Source organism: Trachypithecus francoisi, unplaced genomic scaffold (assembly GCF_009764315.1).
Source record: "Trachypithecus francoisi isolate TF-2019V2 unplaced genomic scaffold, Tfra_2.0 Lachesis_group8, whole genome shotgun sequence".
Lineage (NCBI taxonomy): Eukaryota > Metazoa > Chordata > Mammalia > Primates > Cercopithecidae > Trachypithecus > Trachypithecus francoisi.
The window spans coordinates 25,260,043-25,284,527 of record NW_022681473.1 but is presented as its reverse complement, the minus strand read 5'-3'; positions in this window follow the sequence as shown (position 1 = coordinate 25,284,527).

Sequence of the window (24,485 nt, the reverse complement as noted above, 5' to 3'; positions counted from 1 at the left end):
GAAAAGTGCATTGGAAATATTTAATTCTATTAAATATTAGAGGTTGGAGAATATGCTGTTTTCAAAGATTGCTATTTTGCATGTTCATTTGATTATTCACTGCTTCGCTGAATCTTAAGATCTTTTATTAGTTTTCTAATTCATTTTCTAGACTACAGTGTAATGTAAACACACTGAAACTGCTGAATAATATCTTGATATTATGACATATACCAGTCATGAGTATTGATACATGTGAAGTTGACATTTAGCTTAGTATTTTTGTTAATATTCTTTCTCTATTGTACTTGTGCTTTTATTGCTTCAGTAGAGATAAAAACAAGTGATTGATAGGAATATGGCAGTTAAGAGGTTGTAAAGATATGAGGCTGCAAATAGTTTAACTGGATATAAGTGTCTAGAGACATAACTTGTCTTAAAATGCCTGTACTAAGTTAAGTAGAAAAGTAAAATGCTTGGATCTGTTAAGAAAAAGAGAACAACCAAATTAAACAATGAATGTCTTCTTAAGTTGTATACAATTAGATATTTCAACATTAATTATATTATGAAAAGCAAATCATGAAGTATCTTTTGGCTTGAATTTCAAATTGTCCAGGGGTCTTTCTTCACTTCAAACCACAAGTTAATAGCAATATAGAAAAAAGCTGAGGTTGATCAATGCTGTACACAAAAAACACATATAATTAATTTATATCTATAAAATATAAACCTAGTCTCTTTTACTAATAACCACAAATGATGTGTAATCAATGTATAATAAAACCACTAAACAGATAATTAGCTTTGTGGTTTGAGGTATTAAAAAAAAAAGTAGATTCTTGAAGCTTCTAATTGTTTTCTCAACTGGTATACATAACTTGGCATTTAGTTTTCTGTATGACACATTAGCTTCGATCTTGTTAGGCTCAAACTTAATTTTGATTTTCGAGTGGGGTAAAAAAACTAAGAAAGAACAACTCAATTGTTTGATGGAGCTTATTGCCAATTTTAATTAATGGTCCTAAAAGAATATAAATAAAATGAGTACAACAATGATCTATTAATGTAAAATTTAAAATTAAAAAAATATTAAAAAGAATATAAATAAGCCTTTGGATTGATGAATAAATCAATCAATATTTAATATCAGTTACCTAATTTGTGGTCTGTATGTTACACAATATTTTATGAGTAGAAGAAAAATATTTTTTTTACGTGATTTTTTTTTCTTCGAGGTGGGGTAGGTGGAGGAACATATTTCTATGTAGTTTCCTTTCCCTAACACTAAGTTGGATTGTATATTAAATTGACTATAATTCTACCTTTAAGATATATATTTGCAAGTCTAAATAAAGAAGTTTTATAATTTGTGTGTCATGTTAAAGATAAAAAAAGCAATTGACTACTGTGGCAGGAGAAAACAAGAAAATAAACTATCATCCTTCTATTGACACTCTAATTTTTTTTTTTTTTTTTTTTTTTTTTTGAGACGGAGTCTCGCTCTGTAGCCCGGGCTGGAGTGCAGTGGCCGGATCTCAGCTCACTGCAAGCTCCGCCTCCCAGGTTTACGCCATTCTCCTGCCTCAGCCTCCTGAGTAGCTGGGACTACAGGCGCCCGCCACCTCGCCCGGCTAGTTTTTTGTATTTTTTAGTAGAGGCGGGGTTTCACCGTGTTAGCCAGGATGGTCTCGATCTCCTGACCTCGTGATCCGCCCGCCTCGGCCTCCCAAAGTGCTGGGATTACAGGCTTGAGCCACCGCGCCCGGCCGACACTCTAATTTTAAGACTACTCATTTCATAATCTTCTCTTCTTTGGGATTTGCACTCATATAAGAAAACCTTGACAGAAGATCATATCTGAAGTAAATGCTTTCAAGTTGAACATTTAATTTTAAGTTTCTAAATTTTTTCTTACTAATTACTAGTGATAATAGTATTTCCTACTAATGATAGGAGTTAGCAAAACTGTTTCTTTTTTGTTAAAGAAGTTGGTAGTTATTCTGACTTGTTATAAACATTACCTGATGGTAGTATTCTCTTTATGCTCTGTAACATATACATATTAAGAACCTAAACGTAATTAAGCGAGGCTTATTAAGAAAGTCTAAAATTGTGACGCGTTTAGTTCTCTCTAGTCCATATTGGTTTTCAATGACATAGATATAAGTCAATTTAAGTCAATATACTTACCTTAGAAAGAATCGTTAGTCCAATCAGATAATCAGTATATCAAATAAACCAGTCATTCATTAAGCCTTTATTAAATACTGTGTACAAAATTTCTACATCTAGATAATTGTTCTTCTATAGAGCTGAACAAAATGCTCTATTTTTTAAAGACTAGAGAAGTTAGAAACAGAAAAATTTAATTTGTATTATAATATATTCTTACTATAAAAATGTATAATTGAAATATAAAAATTCTATGGCTATTATTAAATATTTATCATGAACTATTATTAGCCACCTAGAGGTTAGGCTTTATCAGAGAAATGAATAAAAGGAAATTATTAAATTTCTTCTTAGAGAAAACGAATGTAATTAGGTACCTGGATTACATCTGCAAAGTCAAAATCTAGAGTCTATGCAAGCTATTATCTAGGTAGCATTTATGAAAAATATCCTTAACCTTCAACTTGTTTAAATTATCTAGGTTAAGTATGAAAGTATCCTAGAATTGCTGAAATCCTTTCTTTGTTCAATACATATCTATCAGTATGCTGATATGTGTATAATGACTTTTGACTTCAGATGTACTGAAACAAAAATGAGCAGTTGTAATAAATATTACTTCCCTGATTAATAAGGCTGAGTACTCAAGTGCATTGGCACTACGAGATGCATCAAATATGAGACATGGCAAAATGGCAGGAAAGGAAAACAAGCAAAAGGGCATGAATCAAGGTGATAACAGTAAGTAGAGTGCAGATTCCCCCAACTGCTAAATAACACGTTTTCCAGGCCTCCACTGAGACATCTTCTTGAGAGAGCCATTTTATGTCAGCCTAGACTTTCAATGAAACTATAACTCCAAGAGTTTCCTTTCCCAGATCCTTATGACTCCTTATGCCATTTTTATTAATAGAAATACTCATAAATATTATATTTATGGTAAGTTAGTACATTTTGGATCATTTAAATTCACTTAACAGCACTGTATTATATGTACCATTATTATATTGATTTCATAGATGAAGGAATTGAAACTTAGAATGGTTTAGTAACTCACCTAAAGTCTCACAGCATTTAAGTTGTGGATATGGAATTTGAGCACAAATACATATGGCTTCAGGGCTTCTGAGTTTACACACCATGTTATGTTTCCTCCTTTTACAAAGGGAGTGTCTCTATTATGTAGTAAGCCAATAGAGTTTGGAGCAGTGGTATCTAATCAGCTTTTTTCTTCTATTTTCTTTCATTATCTGTCTTGTGAGCATGCCAGGTCCTTTGTAAAATTTGATAAACTCTTGTAGCTTCTTGTTACATACTGAAGGAAAAAAAACTAGGACTTTTCAGAGCCAAGTATATAAAAATTGCCAGAGGAATATGTGGCAAGATGTTAAGGAGGAGAGAAGTATAAATAGCTGAAAAAATCTAGAATATAGACTAGCCATTTGGAATAAAAGGTAATAAGTAACAGATAAGATATATTAAAATTTTTCATGAAGACTTAGAAGATATTTGAGGGGTGCTGGCTGAATTTAAGTTACATAATCATTTAATCACACATAGTACTTGCAATAATGTTTGGCACACAGCAAACATTACATATGTGTCAGCTATTTTAATATTTATTGTTGTCAATACTATTATTTTTATCCCTGCAATAACCTAGGGTGTTGGAGTTGATCTTTTTAAAAAAATATTTAGCAAAAAGGGTACCAGAGGAAACTGGAAAACATAGATGATTATATTACACATTCAATAAATATCACCATTTTCCTCTACTAAACTCTCAAATTCTCAATTTAAATGAATTACAAGTATGTATCTTGACTGAAAATAAAAACATAAAATGGAAAAGAGAAATAATTTCAGAGTTGTAATCATACCTTTACTAAGCCTTTTGAAAATAAATAAATATGTAAATAAATAAATACATTCTAGTAACCTCAGTTTCTGTTTCACAAGCTCATTGTAAATATTGATACTATTAACTTCATAAAATCCCATTTATCCACATATTAATTTATTCAAAAAAGTATTTTATGGTGGACATTGTTTTAGAAACAAGAGATAAAATTATAAAAAACATAGACAATGTCTACCCTCTTGGAGCTTTTATTCTACTGTGGAGAAGATGAAGAATCAATATGAAAAAATAAATAAGCAATATAATTACAAACTGTGATGGTGTGCAGAAGAAAATAAAACAGGTTTATCTGATAAAGAGTAACCAGAAAGCCACAGAAGGCATATTTCAGAAGGTGGTATTTGACCTGGGGCATGAAGAGTGAATCAATGCCGTCCAGAGAAAACAAAGTTCAAAGGCTATATATATATATATATATATATATATATATTTGACATACTTGAGGAAAAACAAAAAATTATTACTGCTGAAAAGAAAGGAATATCATGGGAGATGAGACAAGAGATAGATTATGTAGAAGCACTGTATACAGTATGATATTTATTCTAAGTTTAAGTAGAGCATTCAAGGGCTTAAGGAGGTCCATAGTGGGTGAGATACTTGGTTTTCTCGAAGGAAAAAAACAATTGTTGAACAACACACTTCTAAATAACAAATGAATCAAAAAAGAAATATCCAGAAAAATATTGAAAAGATTCTGAAATTCATACAATGAAAAGGTAACATCAAAATTTGTGGGATGAGGCAAAAAAAGTACTTGGAGGAAAACCCATAGCACTGCATGAATTCACTAGAAAAGAAGAAAAATGTAAAATCAGTAATCTAAGCTTCCACTTTAGGAAACTAGAAAAAGAACAACAAATTAAATCCCAACCAAACAGAATAAATCATAAAACTTAGAGCAGAAATCAATGGAATTAAAAACATAAAATCAACAGAAAAAAATTCAATGAAACCAAAAGCTGCTTCTTTAAAGAGTTCAATACCATCAATAACTATCTGGCCAAGCAAACTAAGAAAAATACAAGAGAGAAGAGACAGAAATTACTAATATTGTAAATGAAAGAGATGTCATTCATACAAATTCCATGAACGTTAAAATGATAATAAAGGAATACTCTGAAGAACTCTATACCTACACATTTGATAACTTAGATGAAATGTATCAATTTTTTGAAAGATATAATTTGCCAAAACATACACAAGAAGAAACAGACAATTTGAATAGGCCTATATAAATTTTAAAAATTGGATCAATAATTAATAATCTTACAAAATAGAAAACACCATGGCCAGTGGGTTCAGTGATGAATTCTACTAAACATTGAAAAGGAAATTATATCAGTTCATTGCAATCACTGTTAAATGAAAAAGCAGAGAAAATACTTTCTAACTCATTCTATAATGTCAGCGTTACCATACTCCCAAACCAGAAAATATGTTACAAGAGAAGAAAGCGGTGTAATATCTCTCATAAACATGGATGCAAAAATCCTTAAGGAAATACTAACATTAAATCCAACAATGTATATAAAGAATTTTATACCACAACCAACTGAGATGTATCCTAATTATGCAAGGTTGGTTCAATATCTGAAAGGCAGTTATTATAATCCACTACATCAACAGGATAAAGAAGAGAAATCATATGATCATACTATTAATAATAGATGAAGAAAAAAGCATTTGACAAAAATCTACCCCCCTCAAAAAAAAACAAAAAACAAACAAACAAACAAAAAAAACACTCAACAAGCTAGAAATAGAGAGGGAACTTCCTCAGCTTGATAAAATCATCTACAGAAAACCTATAGCTAACATCAGTTAACAATGAGGAATTTAAAGTTTTCCTACCAAGATCAGGAACAGAGCAAAATGTCCCTCTCAGCATTGCTTTTCAATATCACATGGTAAATCTTAACTAATACAAGAAAAAAAGAAAATGATTTAAATGGCATACAAAGGGCGGAGCAAGATGGCCAAATAGGAACAGCTCCAGTCTCCAGCTCCCAGCACGAGCGACACAGAAGACAGGTAATTTCTGCATTTTCAACTGAGGTACTGGGTTCATCTCACTAAGGAGTGCCGGACAATCTGTGCTGGTCAGCAGCTGCAGCCCGAACAGTGAGAGCTGAAGTAGGGTGAGGCATCGCCTCACCTGGGAAGTGCAAGGGGGAGGGAATCCCTTTTCCTAGCCAGGGGAACTGAGACACACAACACCTGGAAAATCAGGTAACTCCCACCCCAATACTGTGCTTTACCAAGGGTCTTAGCAAATGGGCACACCAGGAGATTATATCCCACACCTGGCCAGGAGGGTCCCATGCCCACAGAGCCTCCCTCACTGCTAGCACAGCAGTCTGCGATCTAAGGGCAAGGCAGCAGCGAGGTTAGGGGAGGGGGGCCCACCATTGCTGAGGCTTAAGTAGGTAAACAAAGCCCCTGGGAAGCTCGAACTGGGTGGAGCTCACATCAGCTCAAGGAGGCCTGCCTGTCTCTGTAGACTCTACCTCTGGGGACAGGGCACAGCTAAACAACACCACCACCACCAACAAAAAAGCAGCAGAAACCTCTGCAGATGCAAACGACTCTGTCTGACAGCTTTGAAGAGAGCAGTGGATTTCCCAACACTGGAGGTTGAGATATGAGAATGGACAGACTGCCTGCTCAAGTGGGTCCCTGACCCCTGAGTAGCCTAACTGGGAGACATCCCCCACTAAGGGCAGACTGACACCCCACACCTCACACGGTGGAGTACACCCCTGAGAGGAAGCTTCCAAAGCAAGAATCAGACAGGTACACTCGCTGTTCAGCAATATTCTATCTTCTGCAGCCTCTGCTGCTGATACCCAGGCAAACAGGGTCTGGAGTGGACCAGAAGCAATCTCCAACAGACCTACAGCTGAGGGTCCTGACTGTTAGAAGGAAAACTAACAAACAGGAAGGACACCCACACCAAAACCCCATCAGTACGTCACCATCATCAAAGACCAGAGGCAGATAAAACCACAAAGATGGGGAAAAAGCAGGGCAGAAAAGCTGGAAATTCAAAAAATAAGAGCAAATCTCCCCCTGCAAAGGAGTGCAGCTCATCGCCAGCAACGGATCAAAGCTGGACGGAGAACGACTTTGACGAGATGAGAGAAGAAGGCTTCAGTCCATCAAACTTCTCAGAGCTAAAGGAGGAATTACGTACCCAGCACAAAGAAACTAAAAATCTTGAAAAAGGAGTGGAAGAATTGATAACTAGAATAATTAATTCAGAGAAGGCCATAAACGAACTGACAGAGATGAAAACCATGACATGAGAAATACGTGACAAATGCACAAGCTTCAGCAACCGACTCGATCAACTGGAAGAAAGAGTATCAGTGATTTAGGATCAAATGAATGAAATGAAGGGAGAAGAGAAATAAAGAAAAAAAGAGAGAAAAGAAATGAACAAAGCCTGCAAGAAGTATGGGATTATGTAAAAAGACCAAATCTACATCTGATTGGGGTGCCCGAAAGTGAGGGGGAAAATGGAACCAAGTTGGAAAACACTCTTCAGGATATCATCCAGGAGAACTTCCCCAACATAGTAAGGCAGGCCAACATTCAAATTCAGGAAATACAGAGAACGCCACAAAGATACTCCTCCAGAAGAGCAACTCCTAGACACATAATTGCCAGATTCACCAAAGTTGAAATGAAGGAAAAAATCTTAAGGGCAGCCAGAGAGAAAGGTCAGGTTACCCACAAAGGGAAGCCCATCAGACTAACAGCAGATCTCTCAGCAGAAACTCTACAAGCCAGAAGAGAGTGGGGGCCAATATTCAACTTTCTTAAAGAAAAGAATTTTCAACCCAGAATTTCATATCCAGCCAAACGAAGTTTCATCAGTGAAGGAGAAATAAAATCCTTTACAGATAAGCAAATGCTTAGAGATTTTGTCACCACCAGGCCTGCCTTACAAGAGCCTGAAGGAAGCCCTAAACATGGAAAGGAACAACGGTACCAGCCATTGCAAAAACACGCCAAAGTGTAAAGACCATCGAGGCTAGGAAGAAACTGCATCAACTAACGAGCAAAATAACCAGTTAATATCATAATGGCAGGATCAAATTCACACATAACAATATTAACCTTAAATGTAAATGGACTAAATGCTCCAATTAAAAGACACAGACTGGCAAACTGGATAAAGAGTCAAGACCCATCAGTCTGCTGTATTCAGGAGACCCATCTCACATGCAGAGACACACATAGGCTCAAAATAAAGGGATAGAGGAAGATCTACCAAGCAAATGGAGAATAAAAAAAAGCAGGGGTTGCAATCCTAGTCTCTGATAAAACAGACTTAAAACATCAAAGATCAAAAGCGATAAAGAAGGCCATTACATAATGGTAAAGGGATCAACTCAACAGGAAGAGCTAACTATCCTAAATATATATGCACCCAATACAGGAGCACCCAGATTCATAATGCAAATCCTTAGAGACTTACAAAGAGACTTAGACTCCCATACAATAATAGTGGGAGACTTCAACACCCCACTGTCAACATTAGACAGATCAATGAGACAGAAAGTTAACAAGGATATCCAGGAATTGAACTCATCTCTGCAGCAAGCAGACCTAATAGACATCTACAGAACTCTCCACCCCAAATCAACAGAATATACATTCTTCCCAGCACCACATCACACTTATTCCAAAATTGACCACATAATTGGAAGCACTCCTCAGCAAATGTATAAGGACAGAAATTATAACAAACTGTCTCTCAGACCACAGTGCAATCAAACTAGAACTCAGGACTAAGAAACTCAATCAAAACCGCTCAACTACATGGAAACTGAATAACCTGCTCCTGAATGACTACGGGGTACATAACGAAATGAAGGCAGAAATAAAGATGTTCTTTGAAACCAATGAGAACAAAGATACAACATACCAGAATCTCTGGGACACATTTAAAGCAGTGTGTAGAGGGAAATTTATAGCACTAAATGCCCACAAGAGAAAGCTGGAAAGATCTAAAAGAGGGAAATTTATAGCACTAAATGCCCGCAAGAGAAAGTTGGAAAGATCTAAAATGGACACACTAACATCACAATTAAAAGAACTAGAGAAGCAAGAGCAAACACATTCAAAAGCTAGTAGAAAGCAAGAAATAACTAAGATCAGAGCAGAACTGAAGGAGATAGAGACACAAAAAACCCTCCAAAAAATCAATGAATCCAGGAGTTGGTTTTTTGAAAAGATCAACAAAATTGATAGACCGCTAGCAAGACTAATAAAAAAGAAAAGAGAGAAGAATCAAATAGACGTAATAAAAAATGATAAAGGGGATATCACCACCGACCCCACAGAAATACAAACTACCATCAGAGAATACTATAAACACCTCTACGCAAATCAACTAGAAAATCTAGAAGAAATGGATAATTTCCTGGACATCTACACTCTCCCAAGACTAAACCAGGAAGAAGCTGAATCCCTGAATAGACCAATAGCAGGCTCTGAAATTGAGGCAATAATTAATAGCCTACCAACCAAAAAAAGTCCAGGACCAGATGGATTCACAGCTGAATTCTACCAGAGGTACAAGGAGGAGCTGGTACCATTCCTTCTGAAACTATTCCAATCAATAGAAAAAGAGGGAATCCTCCCTAACTCATTTTATGAGGCCAACATCATCCTGATACCAAAGCCTGGCAGAGACACAACAAAAAAAGAGAATTTTAGGCCAATATCCCTGATGAACATCGATGCAAACATCCTCAATAAAATACTGGCAAACCAGATCCAGCAGCACATCAAAAAGCTTATCCACCATGATCAAGTGGACTTCATCCCTGGGATGCAACGCTGGTTCAACATACACAAATCAATAAATGTAATCCAGCATATAAACAGAACCAAAGAAAAAAACCACATGATTATCTCAATAGATGCAGAAAAGGCTTTTGACAAAATTCAACAGCCCTTCATGCTAAAAACGCTCAATAAATTCGGTATTGATGGAACGTACCTCAAAATAATAAGAGCTATTTATGACAAACCCATGGCCAATATCATACTGAATGGGCAAAAACTGGAAAAATTCCCTTTGAAAACTGGCACAAGACAGGGATGCCCTCTCTCACCACTCCTATTCAACATAGTGTTGAAAGTTCTGGCTAGGGCAATCAGGCAAGAGAAAGAAACAAAGGGTATTCAGTTAGGAAAAGAAGAAGTCAATTTGTCCCTGTTTGCAGATGACATGATTGTATATTTAGAAAACCCCATTGTCTCAGCCCAAAATCTCCTTAAGCTGATAAGAAACTTCAGCAACGTCTCAGGATACAAAATTAATGTGCAAAAATCACAAGCATTCTTATACACCAGTAACAGACAAACAGAGACCCAAATCATGAATGAACTTCCATTCACAATTGCTTCAAAGAGAATAAAATACCTAGGAATCCAATTTACAAGGGATGTCAAGGACCTCTTCAAGGAGAACTAAAAACCACTGCTCAGTGAAATCAAAGAGGACACAAACAAATGGAAGAACATACCATGCTCATGGATAGGAAGAATCAATATCATGAAAATGGCCATACTGCCCAAGGTAATTTATAGATTCAATGCCATCCCCATCAAGCTACCAATGACATTCTTCACAGAATTGGAAAAAACGGCTTTAAAGTTCATATGGAACCAAAAAAGAGCCCACATTGCCAAGACAATCCTAAGTCAAAAGAACAAAGCCAAGCCTGTAATCCCAGCACTTTGGGAGGCCGAGACGGGCGGATCACGAGGTCAGGAGATCGAGACCACCCTGGCTAACACGGTGAAACCCCGTCTCTACTAAAAAATACAGAAAACTAGCCGGGCGAGGTGGTGGGCGCCTGTAGTCCCAGCTACTCGGGAGGCTGAGGCAGGAGAATGGCGTGAACCCGGGAGGCGGAGCTTGCAGTGAGCTGAGATCCGGCCACTGCATTCCAGCCTGGTCGACAGAGCGAAACTCCGTCTCAACAAAAAAAAAAAAAAAAAAAAAAAAAAAGAACAAAGCTGGAGGCATCACGCTACCTGACTTCAAACTATACTACAAGGCTACAGTAACCAAAACAGCATGGTACTGGTACCAAAACAGAGATATAGACCAATGGAACAGAACAGAGTCCTCAGAAATAATACCACACATCTACAGCCATCTGATCTTTGACAAATCTGAGAGAAACAAGAAATGGGGAAAGGATTCCCTATTTAATAAATGGTGCTGGGAAAATTGGCTAGCCATAAGTAGAAAGCTGAAACTGGATCCTTTCCTTACTCCTTATACGAAAATTAATTCAAGATGGATTAGAGACTTAAATGTTAGACCTAATACCATAAAAACCCTAGAAGAAAACCTAGGTAATACCATTCAGGACGTAGGCATGGGCAAGGACTTCACGTCTAAAGCACCAAAAGCAACGCAACAAAAGCCAAAATTGACCAATGGGATCTAATTAAACTAAAGAGCTTCTGCACAGCAAAAGAAACTACCATCAGAGTGAACAGGAAACCTACAGAATGGGAGAAAATTTTTGCAATCTACTCATCTGATAAAGGGCTAATATCCAGAACCTACAAAGAACTCAAACAAATTGACAAGAAAAAAACAAACAACCTCATCAAAAGGTGGGCAAAGGATATGAACAGACATTTCTCAAAAGAAGACATTCGTACAGCCAACAGACACATGAAAAAATGCTCATCATCACTGGCCATCAGAGAAATGCAAATCAAAACCACAATGAGATACCATCTCACACCAGTTAGAATGGCAATCATTAAAAAGTCAGGAAACAACAGGTGCTGGAGATGATGTGGAGAAATAGGAACACTTTTACACTGTTGGTGGGATTGTAAACTAGTTCAACCGTTATGGAAAACAGTATGGCGATTCTTCAAGGATCTAGAACTAGAAGTACCATATGACCCAGCCATCCCATTACTGGATATATACCCAAAGGATTATAAATCATGCTGCTATAAAGACACATGCACACGTATGTTTATTGCGGCACTATTCACAATAGCAAAGACTTGGAATCAACCCAAATGTCCATCAGTGACAGACTGGATTAACAAAATGTGGCACATATACACCATGGAATACTATGCAGCCATAAAAAAGGATGAGTTCTTGTCCTTTGTTTGGACATGGATGCAGCTGGAAACCATCATTCTCAGCAAACTATCGCAAGAACAGAAAACCAAACACCGCATGTTCTCACTCATAGGTGGGAACTGAACAATGAGATCATTTGGACTCGGGAATGGGAACATCACACACCAGGGCCTATCATGGGGAGGGAGGAGGGAGGAGGGATTGCACTGGGAGTTTTACCTGATGTAAATGACGAGTTGATGGGTGCTGAGGAGTTGATGGGTGCAGCACACCAACATGGCACAAGTATACATACGTAACAAACCTGCACATTATGTACATGTACCCTAGAACTTAAAATATAATAATAATAATAATAATAACAACAATAAATGGCATACAAACTGAGAGGGAAGAAACAAAGCCATCTTTGCAGATGACATGATCATTTATATAGAAAATCTGAATTATAGCAATGCTTCAGAAAACAAGGCTAATACACAAAAGACAATCACTTTCTTGTATACCAACAATAGATAAGTTTAATTTCAAATTTAAAATGCATTACCATTATGTCAGCACCCAAAAAGTAACAAAATAGTTTCCATACCTATATTAGAAAAGTTACAAAAGTCTCATAAAATATATAAAAGAAGAACTAAATAAATAGCAAGATAGTCCTTGTTCATGGATAGGAAGACCTAATATTACTTAAATGTCAGTTCTTTCAACATTGATCTCCAAATACAATGCAAGTTATTTTGTGGATATTGGCAAAATGATTCTAAAGTTTATATACAGTGGCAAAAGACTTAAAGTAGCCAACTCAATAGTGAAAGGGAACAAAACTGAAGGATTGAAATGACCTGACTTCAAAAATTATTGAAAAATGACAATAATCAAGATAGTGTGGTATTGGCAATAGAATAGGTAAGTAGTTCAATGAAACTCAGGGTCCAGAAATACACCCACAGAAATATGTTTAACTGATCTTTGATAAAGGAGCAAAGGCAATAAAACGGGGCAAAGGCAGTCTTTTCAAACAAACGGCACGGCAACACCTGAAAAATCACAGCCAAAAAACAAACAAACGAACGAACGAATGAATGAATCTATACACAGACCCACGCCCTTCATAGGAATTAACTCAAAATGTAAAACAGAAAACTATTACATTCCTAGAAAATAACATAGGAGATAACCTAGGTAAACATGGGTATGGTGATGACTTTTTGTATGTAACACCAAAAGTATTATACATGAAGCAAATATTAACAAACTTGACTTCATTAAAGTTAAAAACATTTGCTCTGTGAAAGACTATACCAAGAGGAGAAAAAAAATCTACAGGCTTAAAGAAAGTAATTGCAAAAGATACACCTTATCAAGGAACATTACCCCAAATACACAAAGAACTCTTAAAACACAATAAGAAAATTAACATCCCAATCAAAAAATGGACCAAACACCTGAAAAGGCACCTCACCAAAGATGATACACAGATGGAAAGTAAGTATATACAAATATGTTCAACATCATATGTCATTAGGGACTTACTTGCAAATCAAAGCAACAATGAGATACCACTACACTCCTGCTACAATGGCCAAGATCAGAACACTGATAGCATCAAATGCTAGCAAGAATGGGGAGCAACAGAAACTCTTGTTCATTGCTGATAGGAATGCAAAATGATACAGCCTTTTTAAAAGACTGTTTGGCAGTTTCTTAAATACAAAACATTTTCTTACTGTGTAATTCAGCAGTCATGCTCCTTGGTATTTATCCAAATGAACTGGAAACTTAATGTCCACACAAAAAGCTTCACATGGATGTTTATAAAAGCTTTATTCATAATTGACAAAATTTGGAAGCAACCAAGGTGTCTTTCAATAAGTAAGTGGATAAATAAAACATGGTACATTCATTAAATAGAGTATTATTCAGCAATAAGAAGAAACTATCAAGCCATGAAAAGACATGCATGGTTCTGTACAGTGGCTCATGCTTATAATCTCAGTACTGGGAGGCACAGGTGGGAGGATGACTTGAGGCCAAGAGCTGGAGACCAACCTGGGCAATGTAGAGAGAAATCATTTTCTACAGAAAAAAAAAAAAAAAAAAAAAATTGTCCAGGAGTGAAGCCTCCTGGGAAGCTGAAGCAGGATTGTTTGAGCCTGGGAATTGAAGGCTGACATGAGCTATGATTGTGCCACTCCCGCCTGAGTGGAACAGAGAGATTCTGTCTCAAAAAAAGAGAGAGAAAAAAAAAGAACAGAACATAAAAGAAAATGATTAAAGAAAAGATATGGAGGAAACGAAACTGCGTATTACTGAATGAAAAGAATATAATCTGAAAAGGCTACATACTACATGAGTCATTATGACATTCCGGACAATGCAAAACTATGGAGACAGTATAAAGATTAGTGTTGGGGCAAGTGGGGAAAAGAGAGATGAATAGGAATAGCACAAAGAATTGTTAGGGCAGTGAGACTATTCTGCATGCCACTATAATGGTAGATACAAAATATTGTGCATTTTTTCCCAAAACCCATAAAACATATGCCAGCAAGAATAAATCACAGTGTAAACTACGGATTTTAGGTGAAAATAATATGTCAATGTAGGTTCATCAGTTATATCAAATTTACCACTGCTATACCAGAGGTGAGGATGTAAATAGTGGGGAAGTTTGTGAATTTGTGTGGACAGGAAGTACGTGGGAATTATCTATACTTTTGCTCTGAACCTAAAACTGTTTTGAAAAATAAAGTATGTTGGCCAGACATGGTGGCTCACGCCTGTATTCCCAGCACTTTGGGAGGCCGAGGCGGTGGATCACTTGAGGTCAGGAGTTTGAGGTCAGCCTGGCAAATACGGTGAAACCCCATCTCTACTAAAAATACTAAAAATACAAAAAAAAAAAAAAAATAGCCAGGCATGGTGGCGGGTGCTTGTAATCCCAACTACTTAGGAGGCTGAGGCAAGAGAATCAATTGAACCCGGGAGGCAGAGGTTGCAGTGAGCCGAGATCGTGCCACTGCACTCCAGCCTGGGCGATGACAGCAAAATTCCATCTCAGAAAATAAATAAATAAATAAAATAAATAAATATATTAATTTCTGAAAATCACTGGTTACTACAAGAAGAATGTATTGCTAAGAAACAAACACAGAAGCAGATCAACTGGTTAGGAGTCATTTAGTAATCATTCATGTAGTAGCACTAGATATTAAGCAAATAAAGGGAACCAATCTATATCTTGGAGGTAGCACCAAAAGGGATAAATGGATTACTTGCAAAAAGATGAACAAAAAGGAAGATAACTCCAAGTTTTTTAGTTTAAGGATCTAGATGAATGGTGGTGCTATTTACTGAAGAAATCAGAGGGAGAAATATGTTTTTGATTTATCTGTTTCATTTTAGTGAGGAGTGGGGGATATTTGGAAACATAGACACATTATATTTATGATGGTATGCTTCAAAGAAAAGTTAAATATGGGATACTGGAAGATCTCAGGAATAGTGACATACATTTGAGAGTCAATAGTAAAGTGCTATAATTCTAGATCATTAAACTAGATGAGATTAATATATCTACATAGATAGATCAAAGTAATTATGACTAGAGCATTCCAATATGTAGATATCAAGTAAAGAAAAAGAGGACACAAAAAGGAAGAGAAAGAAGATCAAATAAATAAGAAAAAACATGAAATTGATGAAATTGTTATATGCCAGAAGTTAGGAAGAGGAAGTGTTTTCTTTTTATTTTTTCTTTTTTTTGTTGTTGTTGTTGTTTTTGCTGTTGTTTGAGATGGAGTCTTGCTGTGTCACCCAGGCTGGAGTGCGGTGGTACGATCTCAGCTCACTGCAGTTACCGCCACCCGGATTCAAGGGATTCCTCAGCCTAAGCCTCCCGATTAGCTGGGATTATAGGTGCAAACCACCACACCCAGCCAATTTTTGTATTTTTAGTACAGATGGTGTTTCACCATGTTGGTCAGGCTGGTCTCGAACTCCTGGCCTCCTTTGGTCTTGAACTCCTGGCCTCAAGTGATCCGCTCTCCTTGGCCTCCCAAAGTCCTAGGATTACAGGCTGAGCCACCGTGCCCAACCAGGAAGTGTCTTCAGAAACGAAGTATAACTTAAATGAGAAGAAAGAATAATGTACAGTTTAAAAGGAGAGATTACATCCAAAATACCTGGGTTCTAAGTCAATCTTCACTATCAGCAAGGTATACAGTCATGGGAAAGTTACTTACTCTCTGTGACACTCAATTTCCTCTTCTGTAATATTGTGATTATATTATTACCAACCTGAGAGTGTTACTGTGAGTATTAAATGAACAAACATACTTAAAGCACTTAGAACATGTTTGGTACATAGGAAGCATAATATATGAGTTTGTTTCTACAGCTAATATGAAAAGCTATTTTAATTGTTGCTGAGGTGTTAAGAAGAGGTCCAATGATTAAACTATTAGTTTTATCAACATGGTAGTTGCTGTTGCATTAATGAGGCAGTTTCAGTGGAGTGGTTAAAATGCGGGTCAAACTGAAGAGGGTTAAGTAGTATAAAAGAGGTTACTGGCCAGGCGTGGTGGCTCACGCCTGTAATCCCAGCACTTCGGGAGGCTGAGGCAGGTGGATCACAACAAGGTCAACAGATCGAGACTATCCTGGCCAACGTGGTGAAACTCTGTCTTTACTAAAAATACAAAAAATTAGCTGGGCATGGTGGCAGGCACCTGTAATCCCAGCTACTTGGGAGGCTGAGGCAGGATAATTGCTTGAACCTGGGAGGCGGAGGTTGTAGTGAGCCAATATCGTGCCATTGCACTCCAGCCTGGGCAAAAAAAGTGAAACTCCATCTTAAAAAAAAAAAATGGAAAAAGTTATCAATTGGAGAGACTATGTATAAACAATTCTGTTGAGAAGATGTGTGTGTCTGCACACACAGAAACAAACAAAAAGGTTGGCTGGAAATGGGTCTAGAGATTAAATTCAAGGAGAATTTTTGCTAGATGTAGACATTAAAACAGAGCATTTGAATTCTGAAGTAAATTCCTAAAGGAGAAAATACAATCTTCAGTATATATTGGACTTTTGGTAAAGCAGACCTAGTTTGCTCATCAATTTATTTTATTACCAAAAATCTTTGACTAAGCCAGTACACATTTCACTGCAAGCCCAAGAACTATATCCATACTACCTCAAGTTGAAGGAGTAGGATAGACTGGCTCACATAACTGAAATCCTTGAGTAGAACTTGCTTCAAATATGAACACAAAGTCACAAATAATGTCATCAGATCCTTCTCTCTCTTTTTTTTTTATACTTTAAGTTCTAGGGTACATGTGCACAAAGTACAGGTTTGTTACATATGTATACATGTGCCATATTGGTGTGCTGCACCCATTAACTTGTCATTTACATTAGGTATATCTCCTAATGCTTTCCCTCCCCTCTCCCCCCACTTCACCACAGGCCCCTGGTGTGTGATGTTCCCCACCCTGTGTCCAAGTGTTCTCATTGTTCAATTCTCACCTATGAGTGAGAACATGTGCCCTGTATCTTTTAACAATACTCAACATCTTCCTCAAGTGGCCAATGTATGGGGGACAATTGTCTAACATGCTCCTATCCTAGAAGAACCTGGAGAACAAAAATACCTTTTTTAATAGTTCAGGTAAAGAACTTTAGAAATCTCTGGCTTCCCTGCCTTGAGGCATGTACCGATCCCCGAATGTACTGGGAACACAGAGCGCTAAAATTGATTAGGAATACATCAGGTGCCCATTTCTGGGAGTTACGATAAGTAAAGTCAACATCAACCTTAATGAATAGGATAAAATATGTTTATTTTAGAGAGGAGAGAAGCGGTTTCCAAGTAGGCACTGGCAGAGCAAACAAAGCAAAGCAAAACAAAAATGTGTCTATTTCAAACATCCTAGAAAGAATGGTTAGCTGATTGTCTCAATAGTGCTATTATGTACTCTTAAACTTGGTCTATGACCTTTATTGTCCTTTCTTACAGTGACTAGAGGACATGGCAACATATTGTGCATTTATTCTATTCCAGCTGTGTATTATCAAGGCTTTACTGCCCTAACTGCAAATCATTATCATTTGAATTCTCGGTATGTTTTCCTAAACAGTATTTTCTCCCCTTCATTATTTTCTTTTTTTAGTTTGTTTGTTTCATTATGTAGTTGCTGCTTCTTTTTTTCACTCAATAATTGCCCTTTTTTGGGCTCCATCCCAATGAAGCTATATTTATTATGCTCTCCTTATAGTTCCCTCTTTCCCGCTGGCTTCTTCTCTATTACATTTTCTTTCCACTATTTGTGTCTAAGGAGAGGTACAACTATTTTCTTGGATAAGTGGAGAAGTATCTTTACACAAGAGTATTTGTGTGTGTGTGCTCCCAAAGGAAATTATGCATTTTGAGCATGAAAATCCTGACTTCTCAGTTACAGTACTCCGAGAGAAAAAACAAAACAAAACAAAAAAAACCCTCCCACACCCAATTCTAAGGGAATCACCTACAGTGGGGAAAAAAAAATCTTAAAAAAAAATACTTCCTATTTTCTTCATTTTTATGTTGTGCTCTAACAGTATTTTTTAAAAAGGAATCTGGTATTATTTCAAGACCTAGCCAGCAAATGCTTATGATCCTTTTGCTGAATATCCAATGGATTTACATCTGTTCTCTTTTCTCCAATTTCCAGTTTAATTATTTCAGTGAGAGGAATGATTGTGACTATAGATGGACCCAGGCTTGCTAGTAAAATTTTAACTTCCTCTCTCTGCCGAGTGTTTTTATTAAAAAGTCAAAGTACTACTGCTGTCCAACAAAGTGCTCAAAAGTATATTGAATATATATCTCAAAAATACACAGTTCTGAGAAAGATATTTAGCCTATTTCTGGGTTTAAGTTTTCACTCTTCAATAGGTAACACTTTTATGTTTTCGGAATCACATCTTATGATCATTTCTAACTTGTAAGTAATATTATTATTATTATTACTATTATTATTTTAGAGCAGACATGTTGGAAATATTGAACAGATCTTACTAATTCTTCAACGGAGGTCTTTTTAATATGTAAGTCTGTTTACTACCATCCTGACTATAGGAGTTCATTCAGACTTATTCAAATAATGAAATATTATACCTATAAAAACTTTTAATGCATTTCTTGAGGAAAAAAAAGACATGATTTTAAAATATTTTTAGGGAAGAGAAGTGAGACAGGAAGATGAAAAATCACCTGGTGATTTTAGATCTCCTGCCAAGGGTGTCTTCTCTTGTCTTCCAAGAAATCTCTCTGGATTTATTATTATGTTACAAGATAATGACTTACATTTTTAAAAAATCATTCAAGCACATATACTCACTATTGCTTCTTCTACCTCTTTCAGTCCCTGACTTTTTTTTTTTTTTTTTTTTTTTGAGATGGCGTCTCACTGTCTCCCAGGCTGGAGTGCAGTGGAGCGATCTCGGCTCACTGCAAGCTCCGCCTCCCAGGTTTACGCCATTCTCCCACCTCAGCCTCCCGAGTAGCTGGGATTACAGGGACCCGCCACCACGCCCGCCTAATGTTTTGTATTTTTAGTAGAGACGTGGTTTCACTGTGTTAGCCAGGATGGTCTCAATCTCCTGATCATGTGATCTGCCTGCCTCGGCCTCCCAAAATGCTGGGATTACAGGCGTGAGCCACTGCGCCCGGCCAGTCCCTGTCTTTTAAAGGAACTATGAAGGTTAAAGTACAACACACTTTTATTTCAGCTCCAATCTCCCAGGATTTAAAGCATAAGGGGATATGTAAACATGTAATCTTGAGAGTCCAAAAAGTTGATTCTTTTGTGGAAGGCTTTAGAGAAGATAGGCCACACCATCAAGAATTTGTCAGACAAGGCCCGGTGCGGTGGCTGAAGCCTGTAATCCCAGCAATTTGGGAGGCCGAGACGGGCGGATCACAAGGTCAGGAGATCGAGACCATCCTGGCTAACACGGTGAAACCCCGTCTGTACTAAAAAATACAAAAACAAAAACTAGCTGGGTGAGGTGGCGGGCGCCTGTAGTCCCAGCTACTCGGGAGGCTGAGGCAGGAGAATGGCGTAAACCCGGGAGGTGGAGCTTGCAGTGAGCTGAGATCCGGCCACTGCACTCCAGCCCGGGTGACAGAGCCAGACTCTGTCTCAAAAAAAAAAAAAAGAAAGAAAAGAAAAGAAAAGAAGAATTTATCAGACAAGACTGTGATACCCCACACTCAATCCTCTGTCAATGTGCGTGAGTCTCTTAGTGAAGCAAAGTGGATCACTTCTAGGAACTTTTAAGAGATTAACTAATGAGGTCTTATCAATAAGAGACAGACTTGTCACTGAAAGTTTCAGGAATACTTTCCTTCAAATCTAAGAGGCACATTATTTACATTTTAACAGGTCTGAGACCCATATCCATGAATGTGAAGAGATTTAAGATTACATTAACTTTTTCTTGTGTTGACTTTTTTCCTTTGCTGTGAAGAAACTTTACTTTGATGTAGTCCCTCACTTGCTTATTTTTGCTTTTGTTACCTATTGGTGTCAAATCCAAAAATCACTGGCAAGATCAATGACAAGAACTTTACCCATGTGTTTTCTTCTAGGAGTTTTATGACTTTAGATCTTACATTTTAGTCTTCAATCCATTTTTAATTTAATTTTGTGAAATGTGTAAGAGAAGAATACAATTTCATTTGTTTCTTTTTGCCCATTGCCATGCAGTTTCCAAAGAAACAATTATTAAAGAGTCTTTCCTTGCCCAGTATGTGTTCTTGGCAAGTTTGTAAAAATTAGTTGACCATATATGTGTGGGCTTATTTCTGAACTCTATGTTCTGTTCCACTGGTCTCCCTGTCTGTTCTTATGCCAGTACCATATTATTTGTTACTACAGCTTTGTAACATAATTTGAAATCAGGATGTGTGATGTCTCCAGCTTTGTTCTTCTTTCACAAGATTTCTTTAGACATTTGGATTTCTTTTTCTTCATGATTGTATCTGATAAAAGGCTAATACAGAAATATATAAGGAACTCATTTAGCAGCTAAATAGAAAAAAAGAAGAAGAAATAGAGAAAGGAGAAAGAAAGAAAAAGAAGGAAGAAACGAAGAAAGAAAAAGAAGAAAGAAGAAAGAAAAAAGAGAAGAGAAAAGAACAGAAAAAAGAGAGAGAAGAAGGAAAGGAAAATCTAATTTAAAAACAGACAAAAGTCCTAAATGGATACTTTTCTGAAGGAGACCTACAAATGGCCAACAGATACATGAAAAGATGTTCAATATAATCATCAGGGGAATGCAAATCAAAACCACAGTAAGCAATTATCTCACACCTGTTAGGATGGAAACTGTCAAAAAAACAACTGATAACAAATATTTCCAAGGATATGGAGAAAAGAGAACCCTTGTTCACTGTTGATGGGAATGTATATTGGTATTGCCATTATAGGAAACAGTATGAAGTTTCCTCAAAATTATTAAAAATATAACTACCACAGGAACCAACAATCCCACTTCTGCTTATATATTCAAAAGAAATAATATATTTTGAAGATATATCTGTGCTCTCATATTTATTGCAGCATTATTCCCAAGAGCCAAGATGTGGAAGCAAATTGTCTGTCAATAAATAAATGGATGAAGAAAAGGTGGTAAGTATATACACATACACATACACACACACACACAATGGAATATTATTCAGCCTTAAAAGCAAAAGCATCTTGCCATTTGCAACAACATGAATGAAACTTAAGGACATGTTAAGTCAAATACGCTAGATACAGAGAGATAAATACTGTGTGATCTTGCTTATAATAAGAATTAAAAAAAAAAAAAGTCAAATTCATAGTAACAGAGAGTAGAATGCTAGTCACCAGAGAGGTGCTGAAGGGGTGTGGAGAAAGGGGAAATATTGATCAAAGGGTACATGCTTTCAGTTATAAGATTAATAAGTACTGGAGACCTAATGTACAGCATAGTAACTACAGTTACTAAAAATGTATTTTATATTTCAAATTTGCTAAGATAATAGATCTCAAGTGTTCTCATCACATGCACACACACACAAAAATGGTAACTGATTTGATGAATATTTTCAATAGCTTGATTGTGGTAATCATTTCACAGTGTATACATATATCAAAACATATTGTATACCCTATAAATATGGCCTTTTTTTCAATCAAACCTTAATAAAGCTGGAAAAATGAAAGACAAGTGTGTATTTAAAAGATTACATTAACTTACATACTTCACTTATCTTATTCTTTCATTACAAAAGTAAATAATGATAAATCTGAATTTAAGTAATGCTGAAATAGCTGTTTTTATAAGAGCAAAGAAAAACCACAGTCTCTAAGCGGTAATAGAATTTTCTTTTATAGTTTACCTGCATCATATTTTCTTTATCACTGGCATTTAAAATAATAATGTAGACTTGTTTAATTATCAATTTTGGCTCTCTGGAATAAATGTAAAAATAAACTGTTGATAAAACAAAACTGAGATCTTACCTTGTTCTAGTAGTGCCTTGGATAAAGGAAGGCAAAGGTGAATACTTTTGAGAGTTTCCGGGTTTGGTTTAAGTCTAGAACTTGATCAGGATTGAGCAATTAGTGAATAAACATTAACGATTAGTGGAAAGAATGAGACAGCATTTAGAAGTGACTTTTGTTTTGTTTTGTTTTGCAATGGAGTCTCACTCTGTTGCCCGGGCTGGAATATAGTGGGGCAATGCAATCTTAGCTCAGTGCATCTCTGCAACCTCTGCCTCCTGGGTTTTAGCAATTCTCCTGCCTCAGCCTCCCGAGTAGCTGGGATTACAGGTGTGTGCCACACCACACTCGGCTAATTTTTGCATTTTTAGTAGAGATGGGGTTTCACCATGTTGGCCAGGCTGGTCTCGAACTCCTGACCTCAAGCAATCCCTCCACCTTGGCCTCCCAAACTACTGGGATTACAGGCGTGAGCTACCGCACCTGGTCAGAAGTGAGTTTTGAAGAGTAAACAGATGTTTGATACTAGCACTGTTCTGAGAAGGGGCTAGTATCTGAGAGGGGAAAATTGACTTGTCTAGTGTTCAAATAAATTGATTTTTCAAAAGGTTCTGTACCAAAAATAAATTTGATTCCCATTGGTAGAACTATATCATGGTTCTTACACAGATTAGGAATATAACATGACCAAAAAGTGTCCTCTCAAATTCTTCATTTATATTGATTTAAAAACGTACATAAACAAAAAAGTTATCATATACAGCAATAATGTCTCTCATCTGTTTTTAGCTGAATCAAACAATTGTGCTACATTGAAGCCAAAGGAAGAATCGCTGCAGTTTTTATGATACATTAGGCTTAGCTAACATAAAGGGTGAGAAAGAAAAAAAAAGAAATTTTACTATATCATTTTCAAGCCTTCTATCAGCCCAAAATTTTGTATCAGAGAAATATAGGTAAAATTGGGATTAATGTTTCATTTTGACGGGGTTATGTATCTTCCATTTATGCTCATTTAATGATGCTTGGACTTAGTAGGAGAGAAAGTAAAACTCTAGCATTTAAGAAAATATTTTAATGGATTTCGAAGTTTTATATTTTCTTCCTGGTTTCCCAGTATATATAAACTACTGGTTGTCAAATTAGTGTCTACTTTTGGAAATATTCATGTTATTGAAACTCTGAATGTAGACTTAAGGATTTAGATGTCACTTTGATTTTCACTTCAAGGACATCGTTGAGGATTTGGTAATGAAGGAATTTAGAGTGTACAAATAATTTCTCATTTAATATTCAAAACTAATATGCCAAATGTTTAACTTTTTTAATCAAAAAATTGAGTCTATTAAACATTAAGAATAGCACTATAGAATACAGAAGACCTGAAGTCCAGACTAAGTATTGACTTCCTAATAGAATTGCAAATTTCTTGAAATGGGGCTGGGGAATGTGAAAGGCATAGAAGGTTGTCTTTCTTCTTCAAAGACAAACTTATTATCAATAAAAAATTAATTAATATATCTAAGTGATAAATATCAATCACCCATTATATCTCAAGCATGATTCTGAGTACCACACATTAGAGTGTAAAATAGACTATTTTTTTTTTTGTTCATAGAAATTACATTTTAATTTGGTCACAGAAAAAATATATAATTTATTATTATTTATTAATAAATTACCACATAAATGGCAGGTAGGGATTAGATAATGCTATAAAACAAAGAAAAACAACTGG